Source organism: Lithobates pipiens, unplaced genomic scaffold, assembly GCF_037356315.1.
Source record: "Lithobates pipiens isolate NorthernLeopardFrog02 unplaced genomic scaffold, aLitPip1_a1.2 Scaffold_7, whole genome shotgun sequence".
Lineage (NCBI taxonomy): Eukaryota > Metazoa > Chordata > Amphibia > Anura > Ranidae > Lithobates > Lithobates pipiens.
The window spans coordinates 7,620,539-7,647,845 of record NW_027507892.1 but is presented as its reverse complement, the minus strand read 5'-3'; the positions used below and the strand labels follow the sequence as shown (position 1 = coordinate 7,647,845).

Sequence of the window (27,307 nt, the reverse complement as noted above, 5' to 3'; positions counted from 1 at the left end):
AATAAAGAAATTAAATATTCACACCAAGGGTTAAAGAAAATGACTCAGCTTTTCCTGCAATATTCACCTTCAATTCAGAGATTTCCCCCACGGTACTTTTCTCTGCTACTAGATGTCAGTCAACCCAGTGGCGGCTGGGGGTGTATTTTTTCAGTTTCAATTGAGTTTTGGAAGAAGAACAAAAACATATGCTGACATTCGTTTCATCGGCCCACATGACCTACAATCATAAAAAGTAACAGTTACAAACATTAAAGTTTATAACAGTTGACATTGACCGTTATCCATAGGCTAGAAATCAACTTAAAACAACAATTCTGGCACCTTTGGATCAGTGAGAGTAGATTTTTTTTTTTGGGGGGGGGTGGCAAACAATGTACCCACAGCCACTCCCCCAGTCGGTTTGGTCACCAGCCCCGTACTTAGTCCATCTAGGTCACGGGCAGCGCTTCCTCTGGGCGACAGCATGCCCTATATCTCCTCCTCCTCAGCATCACGGCGTGTGTCTCCTCCTTCCTCCTCCTAGGGGGCCGATAGGATCACTTCTTCTATCAGGCTAATCGGGTGACAGGACTCAGGACCCGCTTCCTAATTGGTTCACGAGGAGAATCAGGAAGACAATAGCCTCTGGCTCTAATCACGTGTTTAAAAAAAAAAAAAACCCATTGGAATCCATGCGTCCCGCGCCCCTCCTGGCAGGGGACCACTCCTGGCAAGACCTTCACCATGTTCCATGTTATGAGAAGGTGACCTGGTATGGATCAGGAAGAGAGGCACAGTCTCGTCCCTTCCTCCCTAACCTTGTTTTCCTGGCCAGCCAGGCTGCATGCTTGAAATAAAGCTGGTCATGCATGGGTCATCAGGTTGAATGAAAAAACTGACCCAATTCCCCCATCTACACACTCAATGTGGATGCAGAAATCCTACCCGCTGTGCCACCGTGTTCTCTCTCGCCATCAGAATACATGGGACAGGGCTTATCGAATGAAAAAATACCAAGAGGGCAGTTGAACAGAAGTCCATCTGCCACACTTGGTTCAACCACGCTGGCCATACATGGATGCTGAACTGGCTGAATTTCAATCTATGTATGGCCAGCTTAAAGTGTTACTAAACCCAGGACCCTGCATTCACTATATCTGATCAACTACGGTACACAGAACATGGACATGTAATTATTTTAGTAAATATAAACTGCTAAATCTCTTTTTTCATCAGCAGTCTATAGCAGTCTTATGACTTCTATCAGTGTCTTGTTACGCTTGTAGGAGGAGTTTTCATTCTCCCCTGACCCTCTGTCTGGACAGTGCTGATTTGCCCTGTGCTGATCACATGCACTCTCCCAAGAAAAAAGACTCTCTAGCAATGCACACCAAACTGAGCATGTGCAGCCTGACTCCTGACTCCTAATGCTCTGTTCTATCCAGAGGATCGGAGAAGACAGGACCAAACAGCCTTAATACACAATGCAGAGGATTAACCCCTTGGGTTCCACGGTCAGTATAACAAGGATGCTTACTGCATATACAGACTGATTTTACTGTTGTAGGTTTAGTAACACTTTAAGGGTCTCACACATTTTTTTTTATTTCTTTTTAAGTGAGCCCCCTCCTTGAAAACCATGCCAGAATCAAAGGGTCTGGTATGTATTTTTGGGGGACTCTTTTTTTCAAATGTGACATTTACAAAGAAAAAAACGCAGACCCATCCAAAGATCCCCAAAATACATAGAAAGTTTTCCTGTGAGCTGTTTGTTTGTTTGTTTTTAAAGCCAGGAAGGAAATGTGATTTGGCGGCAATTTTAGACACTTTTTTCATTTGTAATTGTTGGTGGTGCTACAGTACTTTCTGTACATCACAGGGATGTGCCCCTTCATAGGGAGGATCGGGGCACCTCGCCAGGGATGGTATTTAAAAGAATTTGGCATTTTTAATGTTTCACTTTAAGCATCTAAAAAATCATTGCTCCTGACCGCATGGATTTTTTTTTTTATTTAAATTATTTCTTTTTTTGCGTGTGTATATGTTCCCAATGGCAGTGCCCACCCAATGCTATCATTTGACACCTCCTTGTCTTTTATCCCAGAAAATTAGCATTTTTAATTGATCAGATTTGGTTCCCATTGGTTTCATTGACATTTAGGTTCGGCATTCAAACTTATTTGAAGTTCTCTGAACCCAGAGCAGTTGGGCTCATCATTAATTTCAAAAGTGTATTTTTTCTTCCTTCATGAATAATAGATTTTTCAACTGCGTTTTGCCGTACTGAAAATCCTATTCTTTGCAGGAAGGTCCTTTTCTCCAACATCTGATCTTCCCCTTTCTCTGTAATATTATATCTCTCAAAGTATTCTTTCTGTTTTTATGTTCGCTCTACTTTCTGATTTTCACAGTGTGCTAGATTAACCTCTTCAAAGCCGCGCACGTGTGTAATGCCCCGTCGAACAGTTGTTCTCTGACCTTTTCCGGCAGCCCAGATCCCTGGCAGGGCTACCATCACCGGCTTTGATACTTTAATGATATCTTCATTAAGTGACGCATTCCAGCAGAATGCCATTGTCACAATGTAGCGTCTTCCGATCCCACCAGCAGAATGTAGTCCTATCATTTCAAGCTGTCTTATATGCATCATATGTGCATTATTTGGCAAATTTCTTAGACAGCTGTTAGCCATTAAACGCTGTGTCCTCTAGTTAAATGCTCATTGTAAATAATAAATTCCTGTTTTGCAAGGCCTGTGTGATGTTACATGGCATATGTTTTCCAGTTTAGCATTTGTCTACTTTTTTCTCGTATAAAAGATACCATACTGTATAACTTCTGCGGATGACTGATCTGAACTTATAAAGATGCACTGTTGCGGTAACACTTAGGTGGAGTTCCTGATACTCAAATAAAAGAGATGACAGCTCTAGAAGTAATGACTTTTCTAATAAATTCAGCATGTGTGTTATATTGAGCTGTCCCTTTAAAGTATATCTCTAGCCAAATCTTATTTTCTTAATACAAGAAATGAAAGGCGGCACATCGATGACATTACTCACTGTAAAAATAAAAATAAATTTGGCCAAGTAGGTACACTGTGAGTCCCTGTCTGAGAACAGCCCCTCTGACACATTTCACTCTTACTGGCTTAGCCTTAGAGATGCTCATACAAATCAGGTTCACCATTAGGGATGAATTTGGGTTCGGCTATGGGGTTGGTCCAAAGGCAAGTTCAGCTGAAGCTGGAAGTCAGCTATCAGTGCTCGGCTCAGTGGAGGATTCCTCATCCTTCAGCTTTGTGTACGCAATGGGATGGGGATGCTCTTGACTTCATTGACCTAATACAGTGGGGCAAAAAAGTATTTAGTCAGCCACCAATTGTGCAAGTTCTCCCGCTTAAAAAGATGAGAGAGGCCTGTAATTGTCATCATAGGTATACCTCAACTATGAGAGACAAAATGTGGAAACAAATCCAGACAATCACATTGTCTGATTTGGAAAGAATTTATTTGCAAATTATGGTGGAAAATAAGTATTTTGTCAATATCAAAAGTTCATCTCAATACTTTGTTATATATCCTTTGTTGGCAATGACAGAGGTCAAACGTTTTCTGTAAGTCTTCATAAGTTTGTCACACACTGTTGCTGGTATGTTGGCCCATTCCTCCATGCAGATCTCCTCTAGAGCAGGGATGTTTTGGGGCTGTCGCTGGGCAACACGGAATTTCAACTCCCTCCAAAGGTTTTCTATGAGGTTAAGATCTGGAGACTGGCTAGGCCACTCCAGGACCTTGAAATGCTTCTTACGAAGCCACCCCTTCGTTGCCCGGGTGGTGTGTTTGGGATCATTGTCATGCTGAAAGACCCAGCCTCAATGCCCTTGCTGATGGGAGGAGGTTTGCACTCAAAATCTCGCCATACATGGCCCCATTCATTCTTTCATGTACACGGATCAGTCGCCCTGTTCCCTTTGCAGAGAAACAGCCCTAAAACATGATGTTGCCACCCCCATGCTTCACAGTAGGTATGGTGTTCTTTGGTTGCAACTCAGCATTCTCCGCCAAACCGAGTTGTGTTTCTACCAAACAGTTCTACTTTGGCTTCATCTGACCATATGACATTCTCCCAATCCTCTTCTGGATCATCCAAATGCTCTCTAGCAAACCTCAGATGGGCCCGGACATGTACTGGCCTAAGCAGGGGGACACGTCTAGCACTGTAGGATCTGAGACCCTGGCGGCATTGTGTGTTACTGATGGTAGCCTTTATTACGTTGGTCCAAGCTCTCTGCAGTTCATTCACTAGGTCCCCCCGTGTGGTTCTGGGATTTTTGCTCACCGTTCTTGTGATCATTTTGACCCCACTGGGTGAGATCTTGCATGGAGCCCCAGATCAAGGGAGATTATCAGTGATCTTGTATGTCTTCCATTTTCTAATTATTGCTCCCACAGTTGATTTCTTCACACCAAGCTGCTTGCCTATTGCAGATTCAGTCTTCCCAGCCTGGTGCAGCCTGGTGTCCTTCGATAGCTCTTTGGTCTTCACCATAGTGAAGTTTGGAGTGTGACTGTATGAGGTTGTGGACAGGTGTCTTTTATACTGATAACAAGTTCAAACAGGTGCCATTAATACAGGTAATGAGTGGAGGACAGAGGAGCATCTTAAAGAAGAAGATACAGGTCTGTGGGAGCCAGAAATCTTTCTTGTTTATAAGTGACCAAATACTTATTTTCCACCATCATTTGCGAATAAATTCTTTCAAAAATCAGACAATGTAATTGCCTGGATTTGTTTCCACATTTTGTCTCTCATAGTTGAGGTATACCTATGATGACAATTACAGGCCTCTCTCATCTTTTTAAGTGGGAGAACTTGCAAAATTGGTGCCTGACTAAATACTTTTTTGCCCCACTGTATGGCCACATAAGCATATTAGGTCAGCTGCATGTACGCAATCGGACAGGGATGCTCTTGACTTCATTGACCTAATATGGCCACAACAGCATATTAAGTCAATGGCATTAACTTAATATCCTCTCCCAACAGGTGTTTGACCTGGAACTGACAGACTCCATCTAGGTTCAACTGAACCTGGGTTTGGACCTGAACCCAAGTCAAACCCAAGCTCATCCCTACTCCCTTGTAGCTGACCCTCCCACACACTTGCCTCATCCTGCAGCTGCATGTACACAATGGGACGGGGATGCTCTTGACATCATTGACCTAATATGGCCACATAACCATATTAGGTCAATTACATTGACCCAATATCCTCCTTCAACAGGTGATTGGCCTGGAACTGACAGACTCCATCTAGGTTCAGCTGAACATGGGTTTGGACCTGAACCCAAGTCAAAACCAAGCTCATCCCTACTCCCTAGTAGCTGACCCTCTCACTCATTTACCTAATCCTGCAGCTGCATGTACGCAATGGGGAGGGGATGCTCTTGACATCAATGACCTAATATGGCCACATAACCATATTAGGTAGATGCCATTGACCTAATGTCCTCCTCCAGCAAGTGACTGGCCTGGAACTGACAGATTCCATCTGGGTTCAACTGAGCATGGGTTTGGACCTTAACCCAAGTTGAACCGAGGCTCATTCCTACTCCCTAGTATCTGACCCTCTCACACATTTACCTAATCGTGCAGGTGCACCAAGGGGCAGGGATGCTCTTGACATCGTTGACCTAATATGGCCACATCGATTACATTACTCATTGATATGTCATCGATGTGGCCATATTAGGTCAATAATGTCAAGAGCATCCCTGCCCCATTGTGTACATGCAGCTGCACAATGAGGTTAATGTGTGAGAGGGTCAGGTTCTAGGGAGTAGGGATGAGTTTGTGTTCGACTTGGCTTCAGGTTGTCTAATATGACCACATGGTCAAATTAGGTCAATGTCATTGATCCAGTATGGCCATGTGGCTATATTAGGTCAATGATTTCATGAGCATCCCACCCCTTGGTGCACCTGCAGCAGTGGGATGGGAAATGTCTTAGCAGCAGCTCCTTGGCCCATAAATGATAGCTGTCTTCCAGGATGGGCAAAACTAAACCGAATCCGAGCTTACCACTAGTCACCATTAGGGACGAGCTAAGATTTGACAAACTCAGTTAGGCCAGAACCTTACTCTGTCCCTTTCTCTGCAGCCTCAGTTGCACTGGGCAGTGAATAAATAGGAAGTGATTTGAGGCTTCCCGTTCACTCACAAACTGAAGCAGAGAAAACACTGTTTTGAGTGATCACTGATACCGAGGGATCAGTACCAATTGCTCACTTTGTTCATTCAGAACAACTGGTTTATGTCACCCATACCCCAAAAAGCTTTATTCTAGCAGATGGGGATCGGAACGGGCTCCCAATAATGTGACAGCAAATGATTATTATTATATTATTATTATACACGATTTATATAGCACCAACAGTTTATGAAGCACTTTACAATGTAGGGGTTAGGGTTAGGGGCTTAGAGTTAGGGTTAGGAGTTAGGGCTAGGGCTAGGTGTAGGGCTAGGGGTAGGGTTAAGGATAGGGTTAGGGGTTAGGGTTGGGGTTAGATATAGGGTTAGGGGTTAGGGTTGAGGTTAAAGATAGGGTTAGGGGTTAGGGTTGGGGTTAGGGATAGGGTTAGGGGTTAGGGTTTCCCCTTGAAGAACAAGATTAGAACTCAGGGATTGGAATAGGGAACTCCTCCAAAGGTCAAAGCTCAGCAGGGACAGCACAATTACAGTACAGTTCAATACACAAGTGACAGGAGGGCCCTGCTCATAGAGCTTACATTATAAAGGGAGGGGATGGTGGTATAAATGGTAATAAATGCAGGGAATGATTTGATGGGGGTGGCTCAGGGACAGTTGTTAGGTGGGTGTGGGATAGGCTTTCCTAAATAAGTGAGTTTTCAGGGATCTCCTAAAGGTGGACAGGTTAGGGGGTGATTGGATATACCGGGGCAGGGAATTCCAGAGGATGGGAAAGGCTCTGGAGAAGTCCTGAAGGAGAGCATGAGAGGATGTAGCAAGGGAGATAGAGAGCAGGAGGTCCTGGGAGGAGCGGAGGGGACGATTTGGGTGACATCTGCAGATGAGGTTGATGATGTAGCTGGGGGCAATGTTGTGCATGGCCTTCACTGTGATCATGTGATTGGAGGGTCCATCCAACCCTCCTGATGTAAAGACCCAGTTAAAAGGCCAATGGGACTGGGCAGGACATTTTTAAGGTGGGCAACTGGAGGTCAGTAAAGCCTCAGCTCAACCACCCAACCTACTTTCCCTGCCTCCCCAGCCGTACAAAGAACAACCAGTTGTACGGCACCCATAACCAAGCAGCCTACTTGCAGCAGATGGGCTGGGAGCCGCAGCTCCTGTGTCTGCACCCCTCCTATGAATGAACTTTAGATGTTCATTATGTTTGTCACATCAAGCAGCTCATAAATTGATTTCAGCCAGAACATGGAATAAAAATAGTTCAACGTACAGTTCAGAATCTCTGACTACTTTTCCTATAATTTGTTTGTTTAAGTTCAGGGATTAAAGTTGTAGGAACAACATTTTTATATCCCATCTTCTGCTTTTATCCAATTATAAAAAAAAAAGTAAAAAAAAAGTAAAACATTTTTTTTTGTGAAAGGGAAGACCAAAGTAGCAGCCTGCACTTCTGCTGTAACACAGGACGCCTCGCCAAGAGGGGAGTTGAGTTACTTTTGTGTGGTACATTAAAATTCATCTATTACGTTCATGCTGTAATTGTACATTATGTTTGGCAAACTCAGCTATGTTGGCCAGACAAGCGAGTTTTTTTTTTTTTTTCGGCTTGTAAGTGAAAACCCAGTAGGTGGGTAAGTGTAGTGCTGGCTATATCCAGCGATTCAGAGAAAGTGTCAGCAGTGCGTTTGATAAATCATTCCTTCTGCCAGAGGAGGATGTAGGCTTTCCACCAACTAAAAGTCTATTTACTAATAGTTGCATTTTTTATGAGCTATGTGCTTTTCACTGCAGGGATTTAACCCCTTTTAGGAACACTTAGTTGCCATTTTTTATCACTTCTCTAGCTCTTGATATTAATGAGACCTAGGGCTTAAAGGGTGATTCCACTTTTGTGGAAAAGAACCATAACATAAAAAAATATACACTCTATTGCCAAAAGTATTGGGACGCTTGCCTTTACACGCACTTATATTTTAATGGCTTCTCAGTCTTCTTATCTTACACCCAAATCATAAGCCCGCAGCCAAAACCTCCTGGTCTCCACCAACCGTCTTTGGGCAGACTATCTCCCCAAAGACCAAAGCGAAGAGTCTCAGGGTTATTTTAGACGCACAAATGTCAATGGATGCGCAAATAGGATCTGTAGTCAGTGGATCTCACCATCTGCTACGCATGCTTCGCAGACTCATCCCTTTTATCCCAAAGAATGACAAAGCAGTGGTAGTTGGAACAATCATTAATTCACGACTGGACTACGCAAACTCGCTTTACATAGGATTACCACAATATCAACTTGCGCGATTACAACTGATCCAAAACACGGCGGCAAGGCTGATAACAGGAAAAAACCCTGGGAATCCATCTTCTCCTTCACTGAGGAGCTTACATTGGCTAACCGTAAAAAATCGGATCACGTTCAAGACCCTTTGCCTCACCCACAAATGCGTGCATAGAGAAGCTCCGCAATACCTAATGGAGAAAATAAATCATTACACACCAAACCGCAGTCTTCGATCAGCCAACAAAAACCTCCTCCTCGTGCCCAAAGCCCGGTATAAATCCAAGGGGGATCGGAGATTCGCTGTCCAAGGGCCTCGGCTATGGAATGCTCTACCAATCAACATCCGCCTGGAAGAAAATCACCTGGCTTTTAGGAAAAAACTCAAGACCTTCCTCTTTTAGCAGATGATCAAAGCTCGCCACAGCGCCTAGAGGCGATTCAGTTCGCATTGTGCGCTATACAAGTATTTCATTCATTCAGTCTTAGTCCGGAGGGTTCAATATTGAGTTGGCCCACCCTTTGCAGCTATAACAGCTTCAACTCTTCTGGGAAGGCCACCCACAAGGTTTAGGAGTGTGTCTATGGGAATGTTTGACCATTCTTCCAGAAGCACATTTGTTAGGTCAGGCACTGATGTTGGACAAGAAGGCCTGGCTCACAGTCTCCGCTCTAGTTCATCCCAAAGGTGTTCTGTCGGGTTGTGGTCAAGACTCTGTGCAGGCCAGTCAAGTTCCTCCATCCCAAACTCGCTCATCCATGTCGTTATGGCATTTCTATGGTTTGAGTCATATATGCGTTTACCTTTTATCATGAGGCCTGTTATTTGTATGAGAACCTTCAGACTTGTAGAAGATCTCAAGACCTTGCTTTGTCCACTGGTCCAAATCATTTGGTGGAGAGGAGATTACGGTGTGGGGTTGTTTTTCAGGGGTTGGGTTTGGCCCCTTAGTTCCAGTAATGGGAACTCTTAAGGCGTCAGCATACCAAGACATTTTGGACAATTTCATGCTCCCAACTTTGTGAGAACAGTTTGGGGATGGCCCCTCCTGTTCCAACATGACTGCCCACCAGTGCACAAAGCAAGGTCCATAAAGACATGGATGAGCAAGTTTGGGGTGGAGGAACTTGACTGACCTGCACAGAGTCCGACTCCTGACCTTAACCCCAATAGAACACCTTTAGGATAAATTGTAGTGGAGACTGTGAGCCAGGTCTTTTTTGTCCAACATCACATTTTTTGAAGCAGAAAAACAAATACTCCTGCGCTCAAGTGAATTACCAGGTGGACTATAGTTCGTGGTGGAAGATGACTCAGGCCTTGCTGCCCTCAAGGATAGGAGTATCCTAAATAGTCAAAAGAGAAAGAGGAAAAAGAGGGCGCAACAGCCTTGTGCATTATCCTTAAGCCGCGTACACACGGGCGGACTGTCTGGCCAACTTAGTCCGTCGAAACACATTTCAGCGGACAGTCCGCTCGTGTGTGGGCTTCAGCTGACTTTTTCAGCGTGCAGTCTGGCGGACTAAGTATTTCGGAATTTCCGTAATACTGTCCGTCAGACTTTGGTTTCAGCAGACAATCCGCTCGTGAGTAGGCAAGTTCGACGGACTAAGTATGGCGCATGCTCAGAAAGGATTTACACGGCGAAAGGTTGCATTGCTGTGTATTGGACTTCCTATTTCTAGTCCCGTCGTACGTGCTGTACATGTCATCGCGCAAGCTTTCGACGGACTGTTTGTGCATCCGTGTGTGGTCAAGTCCATTCATTCGAAAGTAGGACGGACTGTCCGTCGGATTGTCTGACGGACTAAGTTGGCCATACAGTCCGCCCGTGTGTACGCAGCTTTAGACATCTTTTTATTAAAAATAGGGAAAAAACCTACTCACAAACATGTAGGATAAAATTTACAGTACAAATGATCTTCAGATGACAGCAGTAAGTTGACTGACAAACAGACTACAGATGGTAATAAGGGAGATATCAGGGTCCACTGCCGGCTGACGCGTTTCGAAGAGATACCTTCTTCCTCGGAGACTAGCCTAGGCTTATTACCATCTGGAGTCTGTTTGTCTGTAAACTTACTGCTGTCATCTAGAGATCATTTGTACTGCGAATTTTATCCCACATGTTTGTGAGAAGTTTTTTATCCTATTTTTAATAAAAAAAAGACGTCTAAGGATAATGCACAAGGCTGGTGCGCCCTCTTTTTCCTCTTTCCCACATCAGTGCCTGACCTCTCTATTTGTTCCATTTACCAATATCCCCGACAGTGAAAATAAAAGAACATTCCACATTTTGGGTTGTCCCCAGAACAGGAAAGGCGGGGGGGGGGGTACATCCAGTGCCTGGTGACCCTGGTGACAACCAGGGACTTCCCTCACTTTGGAGGGATTTCCTCTCACTTACTATTGTGACTGTGGGACAGGAATTGAAGGGAAATCTCCCCCAAATGGGACACAGATACACAGATGTCAGAAAAAAAATCTGACAGGGGTTATAACCCTCCCTAAAAATGGTGTTGCACAGAAAATAATAAAAATTCATAAAAATTAATTTAAAAAAAAGAAAGAAAAATATTTGGAATTTTTTTTTTAAATCACCTCTAAATGGCTGTTGAATGAATGAATGAAATACTTATATAGCGCACAATGCGAACTGAATCGCCTCTAGGCGCTGTGGCAAGCTTTCATAATCTGCTAAAAGAGGAAGGTTTTACGTTTTTTCCTAAAAGCCAGGTGATTTTCTTCCAGGCGGATGTTGATTGGTAGAGCATTCCATAGCCGAGGCCCTTGGACAGCGAATCTCCGATCCCCCTTGGATTTATACCGGGCTTTGGGCACGAGGAGGAGGTTTTTGTTGGCTGATCGAAGACTGCGGTTTGGTGTGTAATGATTTATTTTCTCCATAAGGTATTGCGGAGCTTCTCTATGCACGCATTTGTGGGTGAGGCAAAGGGTCTTGAACGTGATCCGATTTTTTACAGTTAGCCAATGTAAGCTCCTCAGGGAAGGAGAGATGGCTGTTGCTAGGGGGTCCCTCGTAGTCTGCCTCCTTCAGTGCCTGGGCTCCTGACGTCACTTTCCCTTTGGCGCAAGAATGGCTCAGCTCCGCCCCCTCCTCCCTGTCAGTCATCTGGGACAGGTGACATTTCCAAGATGACTGCGCGGCCAATTACGGCGCAAGGCGCCGCTCGTGCATGCGCAGTGGGTGCCCGGCTTTGAAGCCACAGCCGCGTGCCCACAGTTAGAATGAGCGGAGGAGGGGAACAAGCGGGGCTTCGTTCCCCCGCATCGCTGGACCCTGGTATAGGTAAGTGTCTGATTATTAAAAGTCAGCACCTGCAGTATTTGTAGCTGCTGACTTTTAATTTATTTATTTTTTAAAGGGGAACTCCTCTTTAAAAAAAAAAAAGTTTTATTCTGCTTTAAGAGAACAAAATCTTCACTTTATTTACTCGGCAAACAAAGTATCTCTTTCGCAGCATAAAAATACATGTTCCAATCCTTTAGCAAAACCAGCTGCTTTGTTTTTTTGTTTTTTTCGAAGTGTATTGTCCATGATGTGAAGATGAAAATAAATAACATGAAATAATTAGGGTTTTCTCATCTGGAAACCGAGAAAGTAATAAGCTGAGTTATTAGCATTGTGCTCCTGCCGTGTCCTCATCCTAAATTCACTTCTCATCAGGAATACTATCTGCATGGGGTTAGTAAGATTTCCTCCCACAACCCAAAATGTACTAATAGGGAAACGTGGACTGGCTTCATCCGGAGTCTCTTTCTAATTCTGCTTGGAAAACAAATTGAAAGCTACTTCAATGGTAGGGCCAGGGGGGGGGGGGGGATATTTTAGAGCCTTTTGTCAAATTCCATAAAATATTTCCATAATTAACATATGTGAATTTTTGAGGCTCTCCTCTAACAGTCTGAAATACAAAGATCATCAAAGCATTTAGTAATGATGAGTTACTTAACTAGTCTCCCTGTAGAGCATTTGTTTTTTTTTATTTTATTTTGTGCATAATATATGTTAACATCTCTGCTCCGTACACACCGTCGGACTTTCTGTCGGGAAATGTGCGATCGGATCTTGTTGTCGGAAAATCTGATCGTGTGTGGGCTCCATCGGACATTTTCTGTTGAAATTTTCCGACAACAAAATCCGATTGGTAAATTCAGATCGTGTGTAGACAATTCCGACGGACAAAGTGCCGCGCATGCTCAGAATAAATTAGGAGATGAAAGCTAATGGCTACTTGCCCGTTTATAGTCCCGTCGTACGTGTTGTACGTCACCGCGTTCAGAACGATCGGATTTTCCGACAACTTTGTGCGACCGTGTGTATGCAACACAAGTTTGGGCCAAAATCCGTCGGAAAAAATCTGACGGATTTTGTCATCAGAAAGTCCGACCGTGTGTACAGGGCATAAATCACTTGACCTGAGCACTGAGCACTTGAGGCAGGGCCTCACCTGCCATGAACATAAAAAAAAAAAAATCGAGCTTCGAGGGTGGTAGCTCGGCGACCTGGGGGCCTAGTGCCCTGTACACACGGCCGGAAATTCCGATGGAAAAGGTCCGATCGGATTATATTGTCCGAAAATCCGATCTTGTGTGGGCTCTATCGGACTTTTTCTATTGGAAATTCCAACGGAAAAAAATTGAGAGCAGGATCTAAAATTTTCCCACAAAAAATCCCATCTGAACTTTTTCCAATAGTTTGTAGAGAATCCCAATCGGACAAAGTGCCACGCATACTCAGATCAAATTACGAGACCAACGCTATTGGCTACTAGCCTCAACGTAGTCCCGTCGTACGCAACAAACGCCACCTCATTCCGAACGATCAAATTTTCCGACAACTTTGTCCAATCGTGTGTATGCAACACAATTTTCAGACAAAATCCATTGGAAAGTCCGACTGTGTGTACGGGGCATAAGTGTTACCCCCACTACTGGTAAAAATGCGGGGCTCCTAAGACCCATTGTTCCAGAGATACGGAGCTACTTGCACAGCCTGTCAGAAGCTAAATACTTTAAATACAAGCTGATACACTCTGTTAGCAGCAGACTGAGAGGATGAGCTCACAGTGCCTCTCCTCACTTTTTGTCAGAAGCACTGAGCTCAATGGACAGCTTGGAGTCTTGGACCAATGGTAAAGTACCATTGGTCTCAGCTGTCCAATAAAAAATGCTGCAGTGGAGGCTCTCCTCTCACTGCAGTGTCATAGAAGGGGGGCGTGTCTAAAAGACAAATTCTCCCTTCCAGCCCAGTCCTCTTAACTACAAGGAAAAAACATGTGTTTATGTGTATAAGATTTACCCACAATCCCATGTTTTTCTCATACAGTTAAGAGGGAGAATGAGAATCTGCTGCTGTTGAAAAGGTACAAGCTAAATCATATATTATTATGTTATATGTTATAAACATAGTAAGTTATTATTTAAATAATTACTGTGAAATTACTAGTTGGAAGTTATAACTTCAAACTTCATTAATTTATCCGTTAAGTCACTTGCTTGAGTACAGATTTTAAAAATATAGTAAATTACCTTAAAAACAATATATAATAATTATTTATCTATTACTTACGTATGGTAATTAACCCCTTGCCACCCAGGTCAATTCTGACACTTCTCTCCTACATGCTAGAAAATTACTCTGAAACCTCAAACATTATATACGGTATATATTGTTTTAGCAGACACCCTAGGGAATAAAATGGCGGTCATTGCAACTTTTTATGTCACACATTTTTTGAGGGGGGGGGGGGGGGGGGGGGAACTGTTTCACGAATAAAAAAAATCAACGGAAGATGGCCCCCATCCGTCTCCATACCATTGCAGGGCGGAAGCAAAATCAAAACGTCACTTTCGCCCATAGCTCTTAAAGGGACATTTTTTTTTTTTTCAAAGCAAAATTTTTTTTTTAATTGCATTTTAGTGTAAATATGAGATCAGAGGTCTTTTTGACCCCAAATCTCATGTTTAAGAGGTCCTGTTGTGCTTTTTTTCTATTACAAGGGATGTTTACATTCCTTATAATAGGAAAAGAAGTGACACAATGTTTTTTTTAAAAGACCAGTGTAAAGTAAAAAAAAAAATAATAATAATTAACACGTCTCGTCCCGACGACCTTGTGCGCAGAAGCGAATGCATACGTGAGCAGCGCCTGCATATGAAAACAGTATTCAAACCATACATGTGAGAGATCGTTAGAGCGAGAGCAATAATTCTAGCCCTAGACCTCCTCTGTAACTCAAAACATGCAACCTGTAGAATTTTGTAAACGTCGCCTATGGAGATTTTTAAGGGTAAAAGTTTGTCTTCATTCCACAAGCGGGCGCAATTTTGAAGCGTGACATGTTGGGTATCAAATTTACTTGGCGTAACATCATCTTTCACAATATAAAAAAAAAATTGGGCTAACTTTATTATTTTTTAATTAAAAAAACTGTATTTTTTCCCAAAAAAGTGTGTTTGTAAGACCGCTGCACAAATACGGTGTGACAGAAAGTATTGCAACGACCGCCATTTTATTCCCTAGGGCAGTGATGGCGAACCTTGGCACCCCAGATGTTTTGGAACTACATTTCCCATGATGCTCTGGCACTCTGCAGTGTAGAGGAGCATCATGGGAAATGTAGTTCCAAAACATCTGGGGTGCCGAGGTTCGCCATCACTGCCCTAGGGTGTTAGAAAAATATATATCTAATGTTTAGGAGTTCTAAGTAATCTTCTAGCGACAAAAAAAATATCCTAACTTGTAAACAACAAGTTTGAAAAATAGGCCTGGTCCTCAAGTGGTTAAAATTACACACACTTGTGGAATGGCGACAAACTTCAGTACTTATAAATCCCCATAGGAGACGCTTTAACATTATTTACAGATTACATGTTTAGAGTTACAGAGGAGGTTTAGTGCTAGAATTATTGTTCTCGCTCTAACGATCGTGGCGTATGTAACCTGTGTGTATCTGGCTCTGATACCAGCCAGTGCCTCGCCAGCCATTGACCTCACCGCACGTCCCTGATTCACACATGTGGGTAAATGACAGCCCACTCCCTCCCTCCTCCTCCATGCCCACTAACCAGCTAAACACAATGGGGGTGGAATACATATCTAGATTAATGGAGGCTTCACCTCCCTCTTATTCTAATGTACTGGCTGGAGGGCTGTGACACAGCCTGTGATTGGAAGAAATCTGCCCACGCTATATTATTTCAAAAAAATAATAAAGATTTGATTTTAAATATATATTTATATGACAATTTAAAAACAGTTTATTGATATTATTAATTTATTTTTACTCTGTATTCTAAAGGCTGTTTTTTTTATTTTGAACACGTGACCAACAGCAGAGGACTAGAAGCTCCTCCTTCTTATGTTTCCCTGCAGACAGGCTGGGAGAGAGCTGGGTCATGTGACAGCTGTATATCAGTAAGGAAAAAAGTGTTTACATTTTTTATTATTATTATTATTATTATTATTATTATTATTATTATTATTATTATTAAAATAATTACAGTGCTATCATCCATATACAGAAATAGAAGGGACAATTTAAATGAAACCGTGTGTGTTTAGTATCATGTTACTATCCCTGTCTTTGTCATGGTCTGTGTTGCCAATGGATTCTCTTAAATTGCGGGGATTTATTCTCACTTCCTGTTTTGGCTATGGGACAGCAGCTGGCATAGGTTATAACCCTCCTTTAACCTATCCAAGATTTGAAAATAAAAATAAAAATTGTATTATATTTACCGTAATTTTATTTTCCTGGTGCCTATCCATAGCAGCATACATGTGAGAGTAGTCCCACCTATAATTTGGAGTTGTCACTGGGTCAGAAATAGAGAGGAGATGTTCCAAATGGTATCTGTGTTCCGATACCTGCATTTCCTGTGGACAGATACTTTTATTACATTAGGTAGGTACTCTTAACACCATACAAACCATTAAACATGAAGAAATGGTTATTGCAAGGTTGATATTTTGGACTCACAGTACCGTGTTTCCAGATTATGTCCTGTTGGAGAATTTCCAAAACTGATTGCTCAAGATCTGTTGCCGAAATCTTTTCAAGGTATCTAAAGTAAATATAAATAATAAAAAATAAAAAAAAACTGATTAGCTACCGTATGTACAGATAGATATTAGCAAACACACCTACTGCTAAATGACCTTTCTTCAATTCAGGATAATGGACATGCATACATGTACCATAACCCAGTTTTTCTCAAGCTTTTTTTCAATCAGGGCACCCTTTAAAAGCATGCAAAAAATCCAAAGCAACCCAGTCTAAAATGTAAAAAAAAAATAGATTTTACTTATCAGTGGGAAACCTGAGCCTGGGACAATGAACACAATCACCTTGATGAAATGAACTTCACATCATAAGCCTACTTCACATCAGAGGTCCCCATCATGTCCTGTTTTCTCATCTCTCCTATACATCAAAGGTCCCCTATCCCCATGGTGTCCTCCATCACAGAGTCAGAGGCCCCTCTTTAAACAGAGGTCCCCATCATGTCCTCCTTTCTCATCTCTCCTATACGTCAGAAGCCCTCCATCTCCAAGGTGTCCCCCTATCACAAAGTCAGAGCCCCCCCTTCAAATCAGAGGTCCCCATCATGTCCTCCTTTCTCATCCCTCCTATACATCAAAGGTCCCCTTTCCCCACTGTGTCCTCCATCACATAGTCAGAGGCCCCTCATGTCCTCCTTTCCCATCCCTCCTATATATCAGAAGCCCTCCATCCCCACGGTATCCCCCATCACAGAGTCAGAGACCCTCCACCAAATTAGCGGTCCCCATCATGTCCTCCTTTCCCATCCCTCCTATACATCAGTGGCCCCTTACTCCCACTGTGTCCTTCATCACAGAGTCAGAGGCCCCCCTTCAAATCAGAGGTCCGCATCATGTCCTCCTTTCTCATCCCTCCAATACATCAGAGGTTCCCTATCCCCATGGTGTCCTCCATCACATAGTCAAAGGCCCCTCTTTAAACAGGGGTCCCCATTATGTCTTCCTTTCTCCTCTCTCCTATACATCGGAGGCCTCCTATCGCCACTGTGTCTCCCCATCAGAGACAGAGGCCCCCCTTCAAAACAGAGGTTCCCTTCATGTCCTCCTTTCTCATCCCTCCTATACATCAGAGGCCTCCTATCCCCACTGTGTCCTCCATCGCAGAGTCAAAGGCCTCTCTGTAAACAGAGGTCCCCATTATGTCTTCCTTTCTCCTCCCTCCTATACATCAGAAGCCCTCCTTCCCCACGGTGTCCCCCATCACAGTGTCAGAGGCCCTCCTTCAAATCAGAGATCCCCATCATGTTCTCCTTTCTCATCCCTCCTATACATCAGATGCCCCCCACCCTCACTGTGTCTCCTCATCACAGAGTCAGAGGCCCCCCTTCAAAACAGAGGTTCCCTTCATGTCCTCCTATCTCATCCCTCCTATACATCAGAGGTCCCCTATCCACACAGTGTCCTCCATCACAGAGTCAGAGGCCCTCCATCCCCATGATGTCCCCCTTCACACTCAGAGGCCCCCCTTCAAACCAGAGGTCCCCATCATGTCCTCCTTTCTCCTCCCTCCTATACATCAGAGGCCTCCTATGCCCACTGTGTCTCCCCATCAGAGTCAGAGGCCCCCCTTCAAAACAGAGGTTTCCTTCATGTCCTCCTATCTCATCCCTCCTATTCATCAGAGGTCCCCTATCCCCACAGTGTCCTCCATCGCAGAGTAAAAGGCCTCTCTTTAAACAGAAGTCCCCATTATGTCTTCCTTTCTCCTCCCTCCTATACATCAGAAGCCCTGCATCCCCATGGTGTCCCCCCATCACAGTCAGAGGCCCCCCTTCAAACCAGAGGTCCCCATCATGTCCTCCTTTCTCATCCCTCCTATACATCAGAGGCCCCCCATCCCCACTGTGTCTTCCCATCACAGAGTGAGAGGCCCCCCTTCAAAACAGAGGTTCCCTTCATGTCCTCCTATCTCATCCCTCCTATTCATCAGAGGTCCCCTATCCACACAGTGTCCTCCATCACAGAGCCAGAGGCCCCCATTCAAAAAGAGATCCCCATCATGTCTTCCTTTCTCATCCCTCTTACATCAGAAGCCCTCCATCCCCACTGTGTGTTCCCATCACAGAGTCAGAGGCCCTCCTTCAAACAGAAATCCCCATCCTGTTCTCCTTTCTCATCCCTCCTATACATCAGAAGCCCTCCTTCCCCACGGTGTCCCCCCATCACAGAGTCAGAGGCCCGCCTTCAAAACAGAGGTTCCCTTCATGTCCTCCTATCTCATCCCTCCTATTCATCAGAGGTCCCTTATTCCCACAGTGTCCTCCATCACAGAGTCAGAGGCCCCCATTCAAACATCATGTCCCCCTTTCTCATCCCTCCTATACATCAGAAGCCCTCCATCCCCTCAGTGTCCCCCCATCACAGAGTCAGAGACCCTCCACCAAATCAGAGATCCCCCTCTATGTGAGAGCCCCCCAATCACATCAGAGCACCCCATGACAGAGTCCCACCCATCACATCAGAGTATACCCATCACTACAGAGTTCTCCCATCACAGAGTCCTCCTATTCATCTTTGATATAGGGCAAACTGGGTCTTGTGCTCGTGGCACTCTAGGATGCCAGGACACCCTGGATGAGAAACACTACCATAACCTGCCAACCAGGATGCATGGCTATTAGGGAAAAATTTAAGTGGTATTAAAGAAAAAAAGTATTTTTTTTACCATAATGCATTCTCTACATTAAAGTAGAACTATAGGCAAAACTTTATTTTTATTTTTTTAATTTTGAATAGCGTAAGGGAGGGTTATAACCCCTGTCAGTTTATTTTTACCATCTGTGTCCCATTGGGGAGATTTCTCTTTACTTCCTGTCCCATAGCCAAAACAGGAAGTGAAAGAAAATCCCTGCAAACTAAGGGAATCCCTTGGGGACCCCTGGGTCAGCAGAACTAGTGTCCCCATTGGAAGGTTTCCCCTCTATCACTTTTCTGGGGGCAACCCAAAATGTGGGATTTTCTTTTACTTTCACTTTCGATGATGATAGTAAACAGGACAAATAGAGAAGATGAATCTCTCTAACGGGGACACAGACAGCAATTAAATCTGACAGGTGTGCTAATCCCCCCTCCACTCTGTCCAAACCTAAAAAAACAAAAATGTTTTGCTTTTAGTTGTACTTTAAAGGGTAACTGCACTTTCGTGGGGAAAAAAATAGCAAATAAATAAAAAATAATATAGCATGTACAATTGTGACACTAATTATATTGTTAAAAATGAGGAGAAAAGTTACATTCAGCGTGTAATTCTATTGCCATGTATGTTCCATGTATGTGTATGTATGTAAGTTAGGGTTCCCAAGGTTTGACATGCAACATGCATCCCCCTTCCATGTGATCCTTGGTACAAAGGCCAGTTATAGGTGGGGACAGTGGCCATTTGTTTGTACTGTTGGAATACTAGTGAAAGGATGCAATGGACACCTTTTCTGCCATTGTGCTATATGATGGGTGTCCAATGCACCCCTGTGCCTTTAAGGAGGGGTAGGCTCCCTCCAGGCTCACCTACCCTCTGCCTATGCATTATAATGCACATGCTTCCATTGTGGGGGCTCTCAAAATGTAGAGCTAGGACTGCAGATAATACTGGGGTGCCTTGAAGTAACGTATACTGTTGGGCAGGACAGTTTGGTTGGTTGCAGGCTGGTTGGTAAGTTGAGCTGGGAATTTTCATTGCTTTTGTTTGATGCGGTTTCCAAGGTTCATTTCAGAACTTTTGGCAAAATGAAGCCTATTAACAAACCTGCATGTGTTCAATATGGAGATCTTCTACATGTCTGAAGGTTCTCACACAAATAACAGGCATCATCATGATAAAAGGTCACAAAGTTCTCAGATGTCCGGTGCGGTTGAAACCATGCCAAACTCCTAAAGAGAGACAAATAAAGACAAATATTTGGCTTTGGGCACATCAATTTAGGTAAATATTGCTCAAATGGAATTAAAAAAAAAAAGTCAGTATGTAATTAAAATACAAGAGAAGACTATGGAACCTTCAATTATAAATAGCCAACAAGTGTATGCTACAGACATGTTAACTAACACCTTTTGGTCTGTGCGGGCCTCAGGATTTCCATTTCATCATCCTTGGGTCAGTATCTTAGTCCAGAAAGTAGATATTGACCTTGGATGACACTTAAACAAACTCAAACCATAGAAATGCCATAAAGACACGGATGACATTGACATGACATGGTCCATGAAGACATGGATGAGCGAGTTTTGGGGGGAGGAACTTCACTGGCCTGGCTCAACCAGATAGAACTTCTTTGGGATGAATTAGAGCGGAGACTGCGAGCCAGGCCTTCTTCTCCAACATCAGTGCCTGACCTCACAAATGCACCTCTGGAAGAATGGTCAAACATTCCCATAGACACACTCCTAAACCTTGTGGACAGCCTTCCCAGCTGTTATAGCTGCAAAGGGTTGGCCAACTCAATATTGAACCCTACGGTCTAATGTCCTGTACACACGGTCGGACATTCCGACTACAAAATCCATTGCATTTTATCCGACCGATTTTGGCTCAAACTTGTCTTGCATACACATGGTCACACAAAGTTGTAGGAAAATCCGATCGTTCAGAACAAGGTGAAGTAAACCACGTACGGCGGGACTACAAAGAGGCCAGTGGCCAATAGCTTTCATCTCGTAATTTATTCTGAGCATGCGTGGAACTTTGTGCTTCGGAATTGTCTACACACGATCGGAATTTAAACGATTGGATTTTGTTGTCGGAAAATTTTAGATTCAGATCTCAAACTTTGTGTGTCGGAAAATTCAGACGGAAAAAGTCAGATGGAGCCCACACACGATCGGAATTTCCGACAACACATTCAGATCGCACATTTTCCATTGGAAAGTCCAGCCGTGTGTACAGGGCAAAAGACTGGGATGCCATTAAAGTTCATGTGTGTGTAAAGGCAGGCGTCCCAATACTTTAATATAGTGTTTATCCAACTGGAAGAGAGGGAGAGGGGTAGGGGGAGGGGCACAATGAGATCAGTTTTGGGGTGAGGGTCCCCTTAAGGCCCCATATTCTTTTTATCTCAGCCTGATCAGCATCTCTTTACCTACTCTACTGCACTCCAAACTACTTCCCAAGTGAATATACTCCAAACACATACAGTTGTGTGAAAAAGTATTTGCCCCCTTTTTGATTTATTTATTTTTTTGTATGTTTGTCACACTTAAATGACAAATTGTATTATTACACAAAGATAACCCGAGTAAATCCAAGATGCAGTTTTTAAATGATGGTTTCATTTATTAAGGCAAAAAGCTGTCCAAACCTGCCTGGCTTTATGTGAAAAAGTAAATGCCCCCTAAACCTAATAACTGGTTGTGCCACCCTTGCCGGCAACAACTGCAATCAAGCATTTGCGATAATTGGCAATGAGTCTTTCACATTGCTGTGGAGCAATTTTGGCCCACTCTTCTTTGCAGAATTGTTTTAATTCAGCCACATTGGAGGCTTTTCCAGCATGAATGGCCTATGTAAGGTCGTGATACAGCATCTCAATTGGATTTAAGTCCGGGCTTTGACTAGGCCACTCCAAAACCTAAATGTTGCTTTGTTTGAACCATTTGGAGGTGGACTTGCTGTTGTGTTTCGAATCATTGTCTTTCTGCATAACCCGAGTACACTTGAGCTTGAGGTCACGAACTGATGGCATTCTCCTTTAGGATTTCCTGTTAGAGCTCAGAATTCATGGTTCCATCAATTATGGTAAGTTGTCCAGGTCCTCAAGCTGCAAAGCAGCCCCAGACCATCACACTACCACCACCATGTCTGACTGTTGGTATGATGTTCTTGGTTTGAAATGCTGTATTAGATTTATGGCAGATGTAACGGGACACACACCTCATCAGTCCGCAGAATATTTACCCAAAAGTCTTGGGGGTAATCAAGATGTTTTTTGGTAAATATGAGATGAGCCTTTGTGTTCTTTTTTGGTCAGCAGTGGCTTTGGCCTTGGAACTCTCCCATGGACACCATTTTTGCCCAGTCTCTTTCTTATTATTGAATCATGAACACTGATCTTACGTGAGGCAAGCGAGGCCTGCGGTTCTTTAGATGTTGTTCTGGGTTCTTTTATGACCTCCTGGATGAGTCGTCGTCATGCTCTTGGAGTAATTTTTGTTGACCGGCCACTCTTAGGAAAGTTCACCACTGTTCCAAGTTATCTCCATTTGTGGATAATAGCTCTCCCCGTGGTTCACTGGAGTTCCAAAGCCATAGAAATTACTTTGAAATCCTTCCTAGACCGATACATGTTTGTCTCTAATCCGTTCTTACATTTTTTTAGACTGTGGCATGATGTGTGGCTTTTTATGATCTGATCTCGCTTTGTCAGACAGTGTCTATTTATGTGATTTCTTGATTCAATAGGCCTGACAGTAATCAGGCTTGGTTGTGGCAAGTGAAATTTAAATCAGCTTTCCAAAAAATTGTGGTTAAAGTGGTGTTGCCATTTAAAAAAAAAAAAATTAAAAGCCAGCAGCTACAAATATTGCAGCGGCTGACTTTTAATAATCGGACACTTACCTGTCCCGGGGTCCAGCGATGCGGGGGATCGAAGCCCCGCTCGTTTCCCCCTCTGTTCGGCGGCGCCGGCATTGTAACTGTGGGGGCCCGGCTGTGGTTGGCCGCGCAATCATTTGGGACCTGTCACGTATCCCAGATGATTGACAAGAGAGAGGGGGAAGAGCTGAGCCCTTCCTGCGCTGAGGGGAAGTGATGTCACGAGCCGAGGCACTGAAGGAGGCAGACTACGAGGGACCCCCTAGCAACAACCATTTAGGGGTGAGTAATATTTTTTTATTTTTTAGGAACATTCATGAATTTTTTTTTGGGGTGCAACTCCACTTTAATCACAGTTCATTAATGATTCAGCATGGGAGGGGGCAATTACTTTTTCACATAGGGCCAGGCAGGTTTGAACAGTTTTTTTTTACATAATAAATGAAATAATATTTTAAAAACTGCATCTTGGATTTACTTGGGTTATCTGTGTGTAATATTAAAATGTGTTTTTTTTTTTAAATATATTTTTATTGAGCAAAAAAGAAAAATTTATACAATACATATCAATCGAACGGTAAGACAGTATCTTGCGAAAGACATATGTACGAGAGAATATAGAACAACACAGAAGAAAGGGAGTCTTACACCCCAACGACCCGAAGGGTCACGATATCATGCAGTTCAATCTTCTAAGAAAGAGGAAAATGAAAAAGGAAGATGAGAAGAAGGGAAAAAAGAGAAGAAAAGAAAGAAGAGATAGAGGAGAGGGGGGGGGGGGGGAAGGTGGGTAGAGGGGGAGAAGAGGAGACGGGGAACAGTACCCTGGGAGGCGAGGACCTTCTCATAATCCGATTGCGGTATGGTAACAAGAAAAACGTGAAGAAGAGAAACAGCATCATCTATACATAAGACCCCTACAGGTAGGACAGTAAAAGAACACTAATGTTGGTATAAACAGAAATCTGAGTTCAGTAAGGGTCATGGAGATGCAGAGGGGGGAGTAGAAGGTTGCATGTCCTCCAGTGCAGATGAGACAGGGTCAATCATGTCCTGTGGTAGTTGAGCCAATAAGAGAGCGGAGTCCTGTGAAGGAGAAGAGTTGATGAGGGATGATGTCAGCTTGAGTTTCCCCAAGGTATTGCCGATGTCGCGGTGTAGGTACCAGCTTGTATAGCGAAAGGGAGAAACAAGAGAATTAATCTCCTCCGAGTTAAAGGATTGTTCGATATAACCCCTCCATCTGGCAAAGAAGCGAGGAGTGGAGACAAAGTGGGACGAGATAACATCAAGTCGTTCTATGTGGAACAGCGAGAGGAGGGCATGTTTAACACCCGTTAGACTCGGTGGAGTTGTGGAAATCCAGCAATTCATAATAGTTCTGCGAGCCGCCAGCAGGCATAGGTGAGTCCAATGAGTAAGGGTAACCGGACTTGGAGAGTTTAGTGACACGGGCGGAGGGTCACAGCTAAACAGGCAGGTCAGCGGGTCTTTAGGTACAGGTGTCCCGGTAACGTGTCGGATATAGTCCAAGACTAAGTTCCAAAATGTTGATATGGAGGAGCAATCCCAGAGACGGTGTAGTAGGGTGGGGCGATCCAGGGAGCATCATGGACATTTGGCTTGCGAGGGATCTTCAGTGCTAGTGCGGAATGGGTAATAGGCTCTGTGAGTGATCTTAAATTGAGTTTCCCTCCACTTCTCCGAGATAACAAGTTTGTGAACAAGTCTGTATCCTTGTAGGATTCTTTCCGGTAGGTTCACATCATTAAATATAGAGGCCCATTGCTTGAAGGGGGCAACGTGGTACTTGTCCGCCTGGTAGCTGATTAGGTGGGAGTAGAGGGTAGAGATGGAGTAATCACCCTGTTGAAGCACAGCCTCCAGATGCGATTTGCGGAGGCAGTCTGGGCGTAACCCTCCGATTGACTTCAGGTAGCTCAACAGTTGGTGGTGATGAAACACATGATGAGAAGGTAGTGAGAATTCCTGAGACAAGGTTTGGAAGGATTTGAGTGTTCCTCGCCCCGGCTCATATAAGGAGGCCACTTTGAGTAGACCCCGTTGCCCCCAGTGGGCGAAAGCCGAGTGAATGGTAGAGGGTGGAAACATGGGGTTGCCTTGAATAGGTAGATGAGTGGAAATATTAGTAGGTAATCCCAAGAGCTTCCTAACTTCCCTCCAAGCCACCACAGTGTCCCGAATAAGGATGTTGTATTTAAGATGAGTTGGCAAAGCGTGAACTTTGGAATGAAGGATCGCAGAAAGCGTGTAGGGATGTACCAACGCCTTCTCAAGGTGGTGATTGGAGTATCTTGATTTACCCGCTATCCAGTCAAGGCCCTGTCTCAAGAGGCACGATAGATTATAGAAACGGAGATTGGGCAGGCCTGCACCCCCGTCAGGCTTCGGAAGACATAGTTTCTGAAGGGCAATGCGTGGCTTCTTATTGGACCAGAGAAAAGTGGACAGGGCTCTGTGTAACTTCTGCACATCAGAGTGTTTAAGGAGGAGTGGGATGGTCTGCATCGGATAGAGTAGCCTCGCAAAGGAGACCATCTTGAAGAGATGACACCTTCCAAAGAGTGATAACGGCAGGCCTGCCCAGGCCTCCAGCTCCTGCACAATCTTAGAGATCAAGGGTGGGTAATTGAGGGTATAAAGGGAAGAGGGCTCCCGACCTATGCGCACTCCCAGATAGGTGATGTGGTGTCGTGCCATTGCAAAGGGTGAAGATGATTGCCAGGAGATGGCTTTTCGCAAATTTAAGGAGAGGATCTCGCTTTTACGAATATTGATTCTAAATCCCGAGCAAAGGCGATACGCTGTGAATAGGTCACGGAGTTTATCAAAATCAGCCGGGGGATTGGACGAGAAAAGTAAAATGTCGTCTGCAAAAAGCGCAGATTGAAGGTTCTGGTCCCCAAACGCAATTCCGCTGACACCGTCCGGGGAGTTTAAAAGTCTAGACAAGGGTTCGATCGCTAGATTAAACAAAAGAGGGGACAAGGGACACCCTTGTCTTGTTCCTTTGGGGAGATGGATAGTGGGCGAAACAAAGTCTGGAGTAACTAATCTGGCAGTCGGGGCATCGTACATTTGACATAGGAAGTGCGTAACCGGACCCGAAAAGCCAAAGGCTTGCAATACTTTAAATAGCCAGGCAAAATTAATGTTATCGAAAGCCTTTTCGGCGTCAATGGAAATGATGGCTAAATCTTGCTATGGGCATAATTTCGCTCTTTCCAATGCCAGAAGCACTTTGCGGATATTTAAAGTCGCTGATCTGCCAGTCGTGAATCCTGATTGGGCCTGGTGCAGGAGAGCAGGGAGAATGGTAGCTAGGCGCGAAGCTATAATTTTGGATAGTATTTTAACATCAACATTTATAAGGGAAATGGGTCTATATGAACCTGGGCATGAGGGATCCTTGCCAGGTTTGGGAATTAACTTAATGTGAGCCTGAGAACCCGTAGGGGGGTACGACCCGCCATCCCAGAGGGCGGTAAACACTTTGGACAGAGTAGCGGGTATAAAGTCTCGGGTAAGTTTATAAAATTCGGCAGAGTAGCCATCGGGGCCAGGTGCTTTAGAAGGGGACATTAATTTTATCGTAGACCTAATGTCGTCGAGGGTGATAGGGGCATTGATAGCGTCTAATTGCGGTCCGGTCAACTGTGGTAAACTTACCCTCGAGAGTAACTGGTCAGCAACTGAGTGGTCAATGGGGTCTTCCGCATATAGGGAGGAGTAGTAGTCAGTCAATAGTTGGCTGATCCTCTTAGAGGAGGTAACAATGGAACCGTCGGGGTGCTTCAGGGCATGGATATGGGTGGGCCTTTTAAAGCCCGCACATAGCCGGGATAAAAGCTTACCCGCTTTATTGCCATGTTTGTGAAGTCGCATGGTCAAAAAGGAGGAGGCAATCTGCTCCTGCCTTTCCGCCCCGAGGTCAAAGTTCTGTTTGGCTAACTGCCAGGCCATGACATTAGCCTGCGTGCGATTACGAAGGAGCTCAAGATGCATGGAGCGAAGTTTTTCGCTGGCCTGTATATAATGTTGCTTTGAGTGTCTCTTATATTGTGTCACATAAGCTATGATTCTCCCACGGAGGAAGGCTTCACCAGCCTCCCAGAAGAGATTCGGAGTGGTGATATGTTCACCATTTGTTTCTGCATAGTCGGTCCAACTAGTGAGTAGCATTTGTTTGAAGTCCTC

At 44.1% G+C, this 27,307-nt stretch overlaps 1 long non-coding RNA gene across 6 annotated transcripts in view; it reads right to left on the bottom strand.

Moving 5' to 3' along the window:
• The window catches only part of LOC143959312 (uncharacterized), a 133,930-nt gene that overhangs the window by 59,163 nt on the left and 47,460 nt on the right, over positions 1-27,307 (bottom strand). For 4 of the 6 annotated variants that reach the window (XR_013270201.1, XR_013270203.1, XR_013270198.1 and 1 more), the window contains exons 3-6: positions 20,309-20,433; positions 16,489-16,568; positions 16,243-16,380; positions 68-220 (exon numbers count right to left, since the gene is read on the bottom strand). This is a non-coding gene — a long non-coding RNA (uncharacterized LOC143959312). Of the gene's footprint in view, positions 1-67; positions 221-8,695; positions 8,827-16,242; positions 16,381-16,483; positions 16,569-20,308; positions 20,434-27,307 lie in introns of all 6 variants that reach the window. The other 2 variants (XR_013270199.1, XR_013270200.1) reach the window with 2 other exon arrangements.